General features: G+C 37.3%; 2 pseudogenes; one reads left to right on the top strand and one right to left on the bottom strand.

The window, feature by feature from the left end:
- Positions 7,756–8,072, bottom strand: MACMULV1R-PS1037 (vomeronasal 1 receptor macMulV1R-ps1037 pseudogene; annotated as a pseudogene).
- LOC696801 (replication protein A 14 kDa subunit) lies at positions 10,191–10,636 on the top strand (annotated as a pseudogene).
- The last annotated feature ends 127 nt before the right edge of the window (positions 10,637–10,763 follow it).

Raw genomic sequence — 10,763 nt, 5'->3', positions numbered from 1 at the left:
TCTGTGGTCTAGTGTACAGTTGATACATAAAAAAATAAAGATGTAGAGTCTTTTTTTTTTATCTGCACACTTGGAAATAAAGCACTTCTTGAGCTATAGGCCAAGAGCTTTCAGAAAGGCTAGCTTATAGAGTGTGGGGAGACCTGGTATAAAAACATTTACTGCTATGCCCTAAGGGGCAAATAATTCTCTCACCCCTAATTCCAATTACTACTAATTCAGAACTGTAAAAATGTAGCATGCCATTATACCACAAAACATTTTATTATCTTAGATTCAGGTGGTACATGTGCAAATTTGTAACTGGTATACATCAGGATGTTGAGGCTTGCACACTTAGTAATTCCATTGCCCACATAGTGTACATGATACCTGATGAGTAGTTTTTCAAAGCATGTCTCCCTTTCTTCCTTTTTAAAAGTTTTCAGTGTTTATTGTTTCCATCTGTTTCTCTGTGCACCCAATGTTTTACCTCCAACATGTAAGTGAGATCATGTGGTAATTGTCTGTCTATTCTGTGTTAATTTGCTTAAAACAATGGCCTTCTGCTTCATCCATGTTGCTGCAAAGGACATTACTTAATTCTCTGTGGCTACATAGTATTTCATGGTGTATAAATACCTCATTTTTAAATTCCAATCTAAGATTCCTAAGTACCTATGTTTTTGCCACTGTAAATAGTGCTGCAATAAACATGTAAGTACAGGTGTCATTTTTGTAAAATTCTTTATTTTCCTTTGTGTAGATACCCAAAAAAGGGGTTAATGGGTCAAATGGCAATTCTATTTTCAGTTCTGTGGAAAATCTAGAAACTGTTTCACAGGGGCTGAATTTGCATTTTCACCAAGTTTATAAATATTTTCTTCTCTCCAAAATTTTACATCTCTCTGATTAGATATTGAGCAATTTTCTGCATGTTTATTGGCAGCTTTTAGTCTTCCTTTGAGAAGTATTTATGTCACTTTTCTTTCTTATTAAATTTCTTATAGACTGCAGGTATTAATCCTTTGCAATATGCAGTATACAAATAATTTATTCCACACTGTAGGCTCTATGTTTACTTTAGCTTTTCACTGTGTAAAAGCTCCTTAGTTTACTTAGGCGCCATTTTAAAATTTTAATTTTTGTTGCATTCACTTTTAAGGTGTTAGTCATAAATTATTTCTAGAGGCCAGTGTCTAGAAATGTACCTTCTATGTGTTCTTCTAGGATTTCTGTGGCTTGAAGACTCAGTTATAAATCTATCTTGTCATATTTCTTATGATATGAGGTAGGGATTCAATTTTCTTTTGCATATGACTAGCCAGTTTTCCCACTGCTATTTATTGCATAGAAAGTTATTTTTCCTTTATTTCTATAGACTTTTTCAATAATAAGTTGGAGTACTGTAGCTTTATTTCAGGGCTCTCTCATCTTTTGCTTTGGTCTATATGTATATTTTTGTACCAGAAATATATTATACAGATTACTGTAGCTTATAGTACAGTTTAAAGATAAGTAATGGAAGATATCCAGGTTTGTCCTTTTTGTCTAAAGTTGCCTTTACTATTTGGATTCTTTTATTCTTCCATATATATTTTAAAAGTTTTGTTTTTTTTTTTTAGACGGAGTTTCACTCTGTTGTCCAGTCTGGAATGTGCAATGGTGTTATCTCGGCTCAATGCAACCTGTCTCCCAGGTTCAAGCAATCCTCCCATCTCACCCTCCTGAGTAGCTACGATTACAGGCGTACACCACCACATTTGGCTTTTTTTTTTTTTTTTTTTTTTTTTTAACTCTTAGTAGAGATAGGGTTTCACCATGTTGGCCAGGCTGGTCTCGAAATCCTACCCCAAGTGATCTGCCTACCTCAGCCTCCCAAAGTGCTGGCACTACAGGCGTGAGCCACTGCTCACAGGCTTCTTTTCTTAATTCTATTTTTAAAAGTCATTGATGGTTTGAAATAGCACTTAATCTGTAGCTTGCTTTATGCAGCATAAACATTTTAAGTGTTGATTCTTCAAATTCATGAGCATGAAATGCTTTTCCATTTATTTGTTTTGTATCATTTTTTTCAGCAGTGTTTAATGTTCTCCTTGTAGAGATACTTCCTTGATTTAATGCATTTCTACATATATTATTTTTTCTTTGTGGCTATTGTAAATAGAACTATGTTCTTGAATTTTTTTTCTTAGCTTGTTATTGGTGTACAGAAATGCTACGCATTTCTATATAGTAATTTTGTATCCTAAGACTTTGCTTTAGTCTTTTTTTAGGCAGAGGGGTCTTCTGGTCTAATCTTTAATGGTTCTAGAAAAAGAATATCATCAGTGCAGATAATTTGACTTAATTTAGATTCCTTTTCTTTCTTTTTTGGATTGCTCTTGCTAGGACTTCCAGAATTATGTTGAATAGGACTGTTTAGAGTGAATATTCTTGTATTATTTTTATTCTTAGAGAGAATGTATCCAGCTTTTTCCTGTTCAGTATGATGTTGGCTGAGGATTTGTCATACATGCCTCTTATTATTTTGAGGTATGATTCTTGAATGCCAAGGTTTTTGAGAATATGTTCATGAGTCAATATTGAATTTTCTTGAATGCTATTTCTGCATATATTGTGATATATACTTTTTTGCTTAAAATTATATTCACATGCTGAATTACACTTATTGACTTGCATATGATGAAACATTCTTGCATTCATAGAATAAAGCTCACATGACTGTGGCAAAATAACTTTATTTCCTTATGAACTCAGCTTCCTAGTATTTCATGGAGGATTTTTGTTTCTGTGTTCAACAGGAATATGGGCCTGTAATTGTTTTTGTTGTTCTGTCTTCACTAGATTTTGAGAGCAACACGATACTAATTTTATGTAACAAGTTAAGGTGGAATCCCACCATGATTTTTTTGGAATACAATCAGTACAATTAGGACCAGCTCATCTTTGCATATGTGATAAAATTTTCTGCGGATTCATCCGATCCAGGGCTTTTTGTGGTTGATAGGTTTTTTTTTTTTTAATTACTAATTCATTATACACTTTATGCTCTTTGCTCCCTTCAAGACTTCTGTTAATTCCTGATTCAATCTTGGAAGTTGTTTGTATTCAGTTTATCTATTTTCTCTAAATTTTGTAGTTCGCATGCATAGAGATGTCCATAGAAGTTTCTGAGGATGTTTTGTATTTATGTGGAATTATTTGTGATTTCACAACTCTACTATATAAATAGATGCAGAATAAAAATTTGACAAAATTCAACATTCAACCATAATACATCTCTGAAAAACTTAGGTATAGCAGCAATGCAACTCAAGCTGATAAATGCTGTATGTAACCAAAAAAATGCACAGCTAACAACATACTAAACAAAAAAAGTTACAGATTTTACTCTAAGAGCTAGAACAAGGCAAGAATGTGCACTTTTTTTAGTCTTATTAAACATAACAGAGAAGAGAATAACACCAAAGGCATACAAATTGGAAAAAGTAAATTATCCCTGTTTAGTAATCTTTTATTTCTATATGCAATCTTAAGTATAGAAAAGCCTGACTTGACTAAAAGCTATTATAATAAACAAATTCATTAAACTCACAGAATACAAAAGCAATACCCAAAATTCAGTAGCATTTCTGTACAATAATAAATATATCAAAATGAAATTTTTAAAAAATCCTATCTACAAAAACTCTAGTAACTAAACTTGGAAATACTTTTAACCAAAAAGTAGAAACACCGTACAGTATAAAGAACATTATAGTAAGAAATGAAATACATTTCACACAAATATAAAGGTGACAATTTCTTAAAGAACAGTATCTTCAATAAATGGGTAAGGAAACTTTACATCCACATACAGAGCAATGAGATCCTAATCTCACACCATATATAAAAATCAACTCAAAATAAATTAGGTTATTAAATGTAAGGCCTGAAACTCTAAAATTAGTACAAAAAATATTGTGAAATCATAACATTGACCTGGGCAGTGAATTTTTTAATTTAACCTCAAAATCCCAGATAACCAAAGGAAAAATGGATTACTCAGATTACTTTTAATTAAAAAGCTGCTGCACAGAATGATAAAACAGAATGAAACAACTAAAAAAAGGGACAAAATATTTGCAAATCATACACATGACAAGAGTTTAACATCAAAAATATGTAAGAAACTCAAGGCCAGGCAGGGTGGCTCACGTCTGTAATCCCAGCACTTTGAGAGGCCGAGGTGGGTGGATCATGAGATCAGGAGACTGAGACCATCCTGGCCAAAATGGAGAAATCCCATCGCTACTAAATATCCAAAAATTAGTTTGGGGTGGTGGCACATGCCTGTAATCCCAGCTACTCGGGTGGCTGAGGCAGAAGAATCACTTTAACTAGGGTGTTGGAGGTTCCAGTGAGCTGAGATCACGCCACTGCACTCCAGCCTGGCGACAGAGAAAGACCCCATCTCAAAAAAAAAAAAAAAAAAAAAAAAAAAAAAAACAACCCTCAAATAACTGTGCAAAAAAAACTAATAACTACTAAAAATTAGCACAAACCTTAAATATATTTCAAAATATACACATGTACAACAAATATATTAAAAAATACTCAGTGTCAATTATTATCAGAGAAAGGCATGCCAAAAAACAAAAAAACTACAAGATACCTGCTCACCACTGTTAAAATGATTTTTATTAAAAATTAAAAAAATGGGCCAGGCGCGGTGGCTCAAGCCTGTAATCCCAGCACTTTGGGAGGCCGAGACGGGTGGATCACGAGGTCAGGAGATCGAGACCATCCTGGCAAACACGGTGAAACCCCGTCTCTGCTGAAAAAATACAAAAAACTAGCCAGGCGAAGTGGCGGGCGCCTGTAGTCCCAGCTACTTGGGAGGCTGAGGCAGGAGAATGGCGTGAACCCGGGAGGCGGAGCTTGCAGTGAGCTGAGATCTGGCCACTGTACTCCAGCCTGGGCGACAGAGCAAGACTCCGTCTCAAAAAAATAAATAAATAAAATGACCAAGCGCGGTGGCTCATGCCTTTTTAAGTGTGAATTTTTGAAGTTGGCAAAATATAATCCCAACACTTTAGGAGGCCGAGGCAGGCGGATCACCTGAGGTTGGGAGTTCAAGACCAGCCTGACCAACATGGAGAAACCCTGTATCTACTAAAAATACAAAATTAGCCAGGTGCGGTAGCACATGCTTGTAATCCCAGTCACTCGGGAGGCTGAGGCAAGAGAATCGCTTGAACCTGGAAGGCAGAGGTTGTGGTGAGCTGAGATCGTGCCATTGCACTCCAGTCTGGGCAACAAGAGCAAGACTCGGTCTCAAAAAAATAAAAATTAAAAAATTTTAAAAAAAGTGTTGGCATAGAGATGAAGAAAAGGGAATGCTTGCACACTGTTGGTTTTAATGTAAATGAGGACGGTAATTATGAAAAACGAAAGAGATTTCACAAAAAAACATAAGATCAAAATTATTATATAATACAATAATTTCAATACTGGATATATATCCACAACAAATAAAATAAGGATGAAGAAACATTTGGCTGGGCACGGTGGCTCACGTCTTTAATCCCAGCACTTCGGGAGGCTGAGGCTGGTGGATCACAAGGTCAGGAGTTCAAGACCAGCCTGATCAACATGATGAAACCTCGTCTCTACTAAAAATACAAAAATTAGCCAGGCACAGTGGTGCGTGCCTGTAATCCCAGCTACTTGGGAGCTGAGGCAGGAGAATCACTTGAACCTGGGAGACGGAGGTGGCAGTGAGCCGAGATCAGGCCTCTGCCTCCAGCCTGGGCGACAGAACAAGACCCTGTCTAAAAAAGAAAAGAAACATTTGCACTTCTATGTTGTTTGCAGCACTCCTCACAATAGCCAACATACAGAGTCAACAGTTTGACATCTAATGAGTAAATAAAATAAATGCGGTATACACACAAAATTGAATACTATTCATCTTTTAAAAAAGAAAATTCTATTACTTTCAGTAACATGGATTAACCTGGAGAACATTATATTACTTTAAATAAGCCAGACACAGAATGAATACTATCTTATGGTATCACTTACACTTTTTTTTTTTTTAAGACAGTTTTGCAAGGTTCCCAGCCTGGATTGCAATGGTGTGACCTCAGCTCACTGCAACCTTCACTGGGTTCAAGCAATTCTCCTGCCTCAGCCTCCCAAGTAGCTGAGATTACAGGTGCCCACCACCATGCCTGGCTAATTTTTTTTGTGTTTTCAGTAGAGACAGGGTTTCACCATGTTGGTCAGGCTGGTGTTGAACTCCTGTCCTCAAGTGATTCACCTGCCTTGGCTTCCCAGCGTGCTGGGATTACAAGCGTGAGCCACCAGGCCCGGTCTCACTTACACAAGAATTCTAAAGAACAATCTCATTGCTGTAGAGAATAAAATGGTGAATACCAGATGCCAAGTTGTTTAGAATGGGCAGTTAGAAAGAAAAGAATATATAATTATACTTGAATAAGAGGAATAAGTCCAAAATATTTATTGTACAGCACAATGACTATAGTTTATTCTAATGTATTTCTGGTTTTCAAAAATGTTAAGACAATGCCACGTGATCTCACAACAAAAATGTTAACTACATGAGGTAAAGCATTAATTACCTAGAATTAAGCATGTGACGATATATACATACCTAAAAATATTGTTTTGCAGAATACACATTTTATCTGCCAACTTGAAAAGTGTATTTTTAGCTTGGCATGGTGACTCATACCTGTAATCAGTGCTTTGAGAGGCCAAGGTGGGTGGATCACCTGAGGTCAGGAGTTCAAGAGCAGCCTGGCTAACAGGGTGAAACCATGTCTCTACCAAAAATACAAAAATTAGCCAGGAGTGGTGGCCTGTAGTCCCAGCTACTCAGAAGAGTGAGGCAGGAGAATCACTTAAACCCAGTAGGTGGAGGCTGCACTGCACTTCAGCCTGGAGGACAGAGTGAGACCATTTTGGAAAAAAGAAATTTATATATATATATATACACACACACACACATACACACATATAATTAAATGGAGGCACTGGCTCACACATGTAATTCCAGCAATTTGGGAGGCCAAGGTGGGTGAATAGCTTGAGGTCAAGACCAGCCTGGCCAACATGAAGAAACCCCATCTCCATGAAAAATAGAAAAAGTAGCCAAGGCATGGTGCCACCAACCTGTAATCCCAGCTATTTCAGACATGAGAATTGCTTGACCCTGAAATGTGGAAGTTTTAGTGAGCTGAGACTAAGTGCCACTGCACTTCAGCTGGGTAACACAGCAAGACCTTTATCTAAAAATTATATATATATATATATATATACACACACACACACACACACACACATACATACACACACACACACGTACGTGTATATATATATTTATAACAATGTTTCAAGTACTGTGTCTTTGTCTTAAACAGCTGAATACTATCAAAAAGTTTTTGTCATTTAGTTTGTCAGCCATGACCATAGGAACTCTGATATTTATTTTATTTACTTATTTAAGACAGAGTGGAGTACAATGGCACAATCTTGGATCAATGCAACCTTTGCCTCCTGGATTCAAGGGATTCTCCTGCCTCAGCCTTCCGAGTAGCTGTGACTACAGGGACCCACCACCATGCCCAGTTAATTTTTCTATTTTTGGTAAAGACGGGGTTTCACCATGTTGACCAGGCTGGTCTCAAACTCCTGACCTCAGGTGATCCACCCACTTCAGCCTTCCAAAGTGCTGGGATTACAGGCGTGAGCCACCATGCCCAGCTTAGAAACTCTAATATTTAACAGCATTTTCTGGACCCAGCAGAGTGTATGGGAAGAGCCAATGTACGTTAGGGCTTTTATTTCAAGCATAGGGTATTTAGAGTTTCTGTTGTTGATGGTAATAATAAGAAAAACACTAAAAGGTGCAGCTGTTGCTTACGGTCCCATGACTGGCCACTCCGTGAACACAGTAAACTAGTTTTTATGCAAAATAATAGGAAATATTTTAATCCAAAAGCAGCCATGTTCTCCAAAAGTTTTCCAGAGAAAAGGACCAGGGAGTTGACTACAATTAGGTGACAAAGAGTAAAAACTGTAGACTAGAAAAAAAAGTGAGAAGTTCCTCCAAATTGTAGTATCAACATGAAAAAAAATTACATGAAATATCAAATCCAGAGATCACTTTATTATTTTGCCAACTTCAAAATTCACACTTAAAAATTGAAGATACTGTATAGAAAACATAACTCATGCTATAAGTACATTATAAAAATTAAATTTGAAATTGTTCACTTACAATCAACTCTTAAAAACTAAATTTCTAAGACATCTATTTTAGCAAACTATATTTTTCACTCTTTGTGTGAGAATCTAACAAGGTTTTCCTTTTATAAACAAAACCATGCTAACTGATATATTCTTCTCACTGATATAAATTCTATGCTGATATATTCTTGTGGAAAGTGTTATGTCTTTTAATTAACTAATCTGAAAGTTATGTTAATAAGCAAACTCTAGTTAAAACCAATTTTTCAATGCATTAAAAAGTACCAACTTTCTCATCAGAACCTACAAAGTACCATGTGAAATGACATGGCATGGAGATAAGTGAGAAACCTGTAGCCATAATAGAGCAAGAAGAAAAAGGGCTGTGACACACAGTTAGAATACACATAAAAAGTTAAAAAAAAAAAATCAAGATAATTAGGAAATTAAAGCAGCAGGATCTCTCTTTAAATTCAGCAAGATTCAGCTTTGCAGCCTGAAAAAAAGTGTCCTCTCCACATGAAAAAAAAAATCTATGTTGTATCCTCAGCATTGATATTTTATTTTTTTGAGAAAAGTCTGTCGCCCAGGCTGGAGTGCAATGGCATGATCTCGGCTCACTGCAACCTCTGCCTCCCACATTCAAGCAATTCTCACGTCTCAACCTTCCAAGGAGGTGGTGTTACAGCCACCTGCCATCATGCCTATCTAAGTTTTGTATTTTGGTAGAGATGGGGTTTCACCACGTTAGCCAGGCTGGTCTTGAACTCCTGACTTCAGGTGACCTACCCACCTCGGCCTCCCAAAGTGTTGACATTACAGGCATGAGCCACCACGCCCAGCTGGTTTTTTTTTTTTTTTTTTTTTTTTTTGAGACAGAGTCCAGCTCTGTTGCCCAGGCTGGAGTGCAGCGGTGAAATCTTGGCTCACTGCAAGCTCCACCTCCCAGATTCACGCCATTCACCTGCCTCAGCAACCTGAGTAGCTGCAACTACAGGCATCTACTACCATGGCTGGCTAATTTTTTGTATTTTCAGTGGAGACAGGGTTCACTGTGTTAGCCACGATGGTCTCATCACCTGACCTTATGATCTGCCCAACTCTGCCTTCCAAAGTGCTGGGATTATAGGCGTGAGTCACTGCACCTGGCCCAGTGGTATTTTTCATTTCTGAATCAAAGTTACAAACTAAGTTTAGCACGAATATTTCTGCCTTATTATGGAGCATCTGTTACATAGCAAGCACTGTCATGTTCGTTGATATATTTTACATATAAAAACATCCTCAAAAGTTACGAAGCTTCCCTAGTACTTACCTGAACAAATTGACTCAATAAAATTTATGTCAATAATAAAATTTTTTTTAAAAAAATAACTACATAAAGATAGGCTCAGCTGGGTGCGGTGACTCACGCCTGTAATCCCAGTACTTTGGGAGGCCGAGGTGGGCATATCATTTGAGGTCAGGAGTTCGAGACCAGGCTGGCCAACACAATGAAATCCTATTTCTACTAAAAATACAAAAATTAGCCAGGCGTGGTGGCAGATGCCTTTAATCCCAGCTACTCGGGAGGCTGAGGGAGGAGAATCACTTGAACCTGGGAGGTGGAGGCTGCAATGAGCCAAGATTGCACCACTGCACTTCAGCCTGGGTGATAACAGTGAAACGCCATCTCAAAAAATAAAAAATAAAAATAAAAGTAGGCCTATGTAAGTTTCTGCACTTAAAAGAACAAAATGGAATGTTCTAACACTAAAACTTAATACACTAATGGAATTACCTTTGAAAATTACTTTGTGTGCACTACTAAATCTCATAAAAACAATTCCTATAATCACTGACCAGCTAACATAACGAATACTTTATAAAACAGAAGAAATCTGCCCCACAGACACCGCGGGGCACACAGTTTCAGTGGTCTGTGGGTTTCCCGCCAGCCACACTCTTGGGCCATAATCATGGTGGACATGATGGAGTTGCCGAGGTCGCGCATCAAGGCCAGCATGCTAGCCCAGTTCATAGACAAGCCTGTCTGCTTCGTAGAGAGGCTGGAAAAGATTCATCCCACTGGAAAAATGTTTATTCTTTCAGATGGAGAAGGAAAAAATGGAACCATCAAGTTGATGGAACCCCTTGATGAAGAAATCTCTGGAATTATGGAAGTGGTTGGAAAAGTAACCGCGAAGGCCACCATCTTGTGTACATCTTATGTCCAGTTTAAAGAAGATAACCATCCTTTTGATCTTGGACTTTACAACGAAGCTGTGAAAATTATCCATGAGTTCCCTCAGTTTTATCCTTTAGGGATTGTGTAACATGATTGATCTTGATGGATTTTCATACAATTGCAAATGAGCTACATTAAAGACTATTAAAGGAAGCCCCTCTTGTTTGAGGGGGAGATTTCTGTGCTTTCTCATATTTAATTTGTTCTTTTTAAGATATTCCAACCTAGAGTTTTTGATGGAACTGATATAATTGACAGTTCTCACCTAAGTCCTTTTATAAAGAATTGCTGGGCCGGG

This window comes from Macaca mulatta, chromosome 19, assembly GCF_049350105.2.
Source record: "Macaca mulatta isolate MMU2019108-1 chromosome 19, T2T-MMU8v2.0, whole genome shotgun sequence".
In the NCBI taxonomy this organism is placed as follows: Eukaryota; Metazoa; Chordata; class Mammalia; order Primates; family Cercopithecidae; genus Macaca; species Macaca mulatta.
This window is presented reverse-complemented; position numbering and strand designations above follow the sequence as displayed.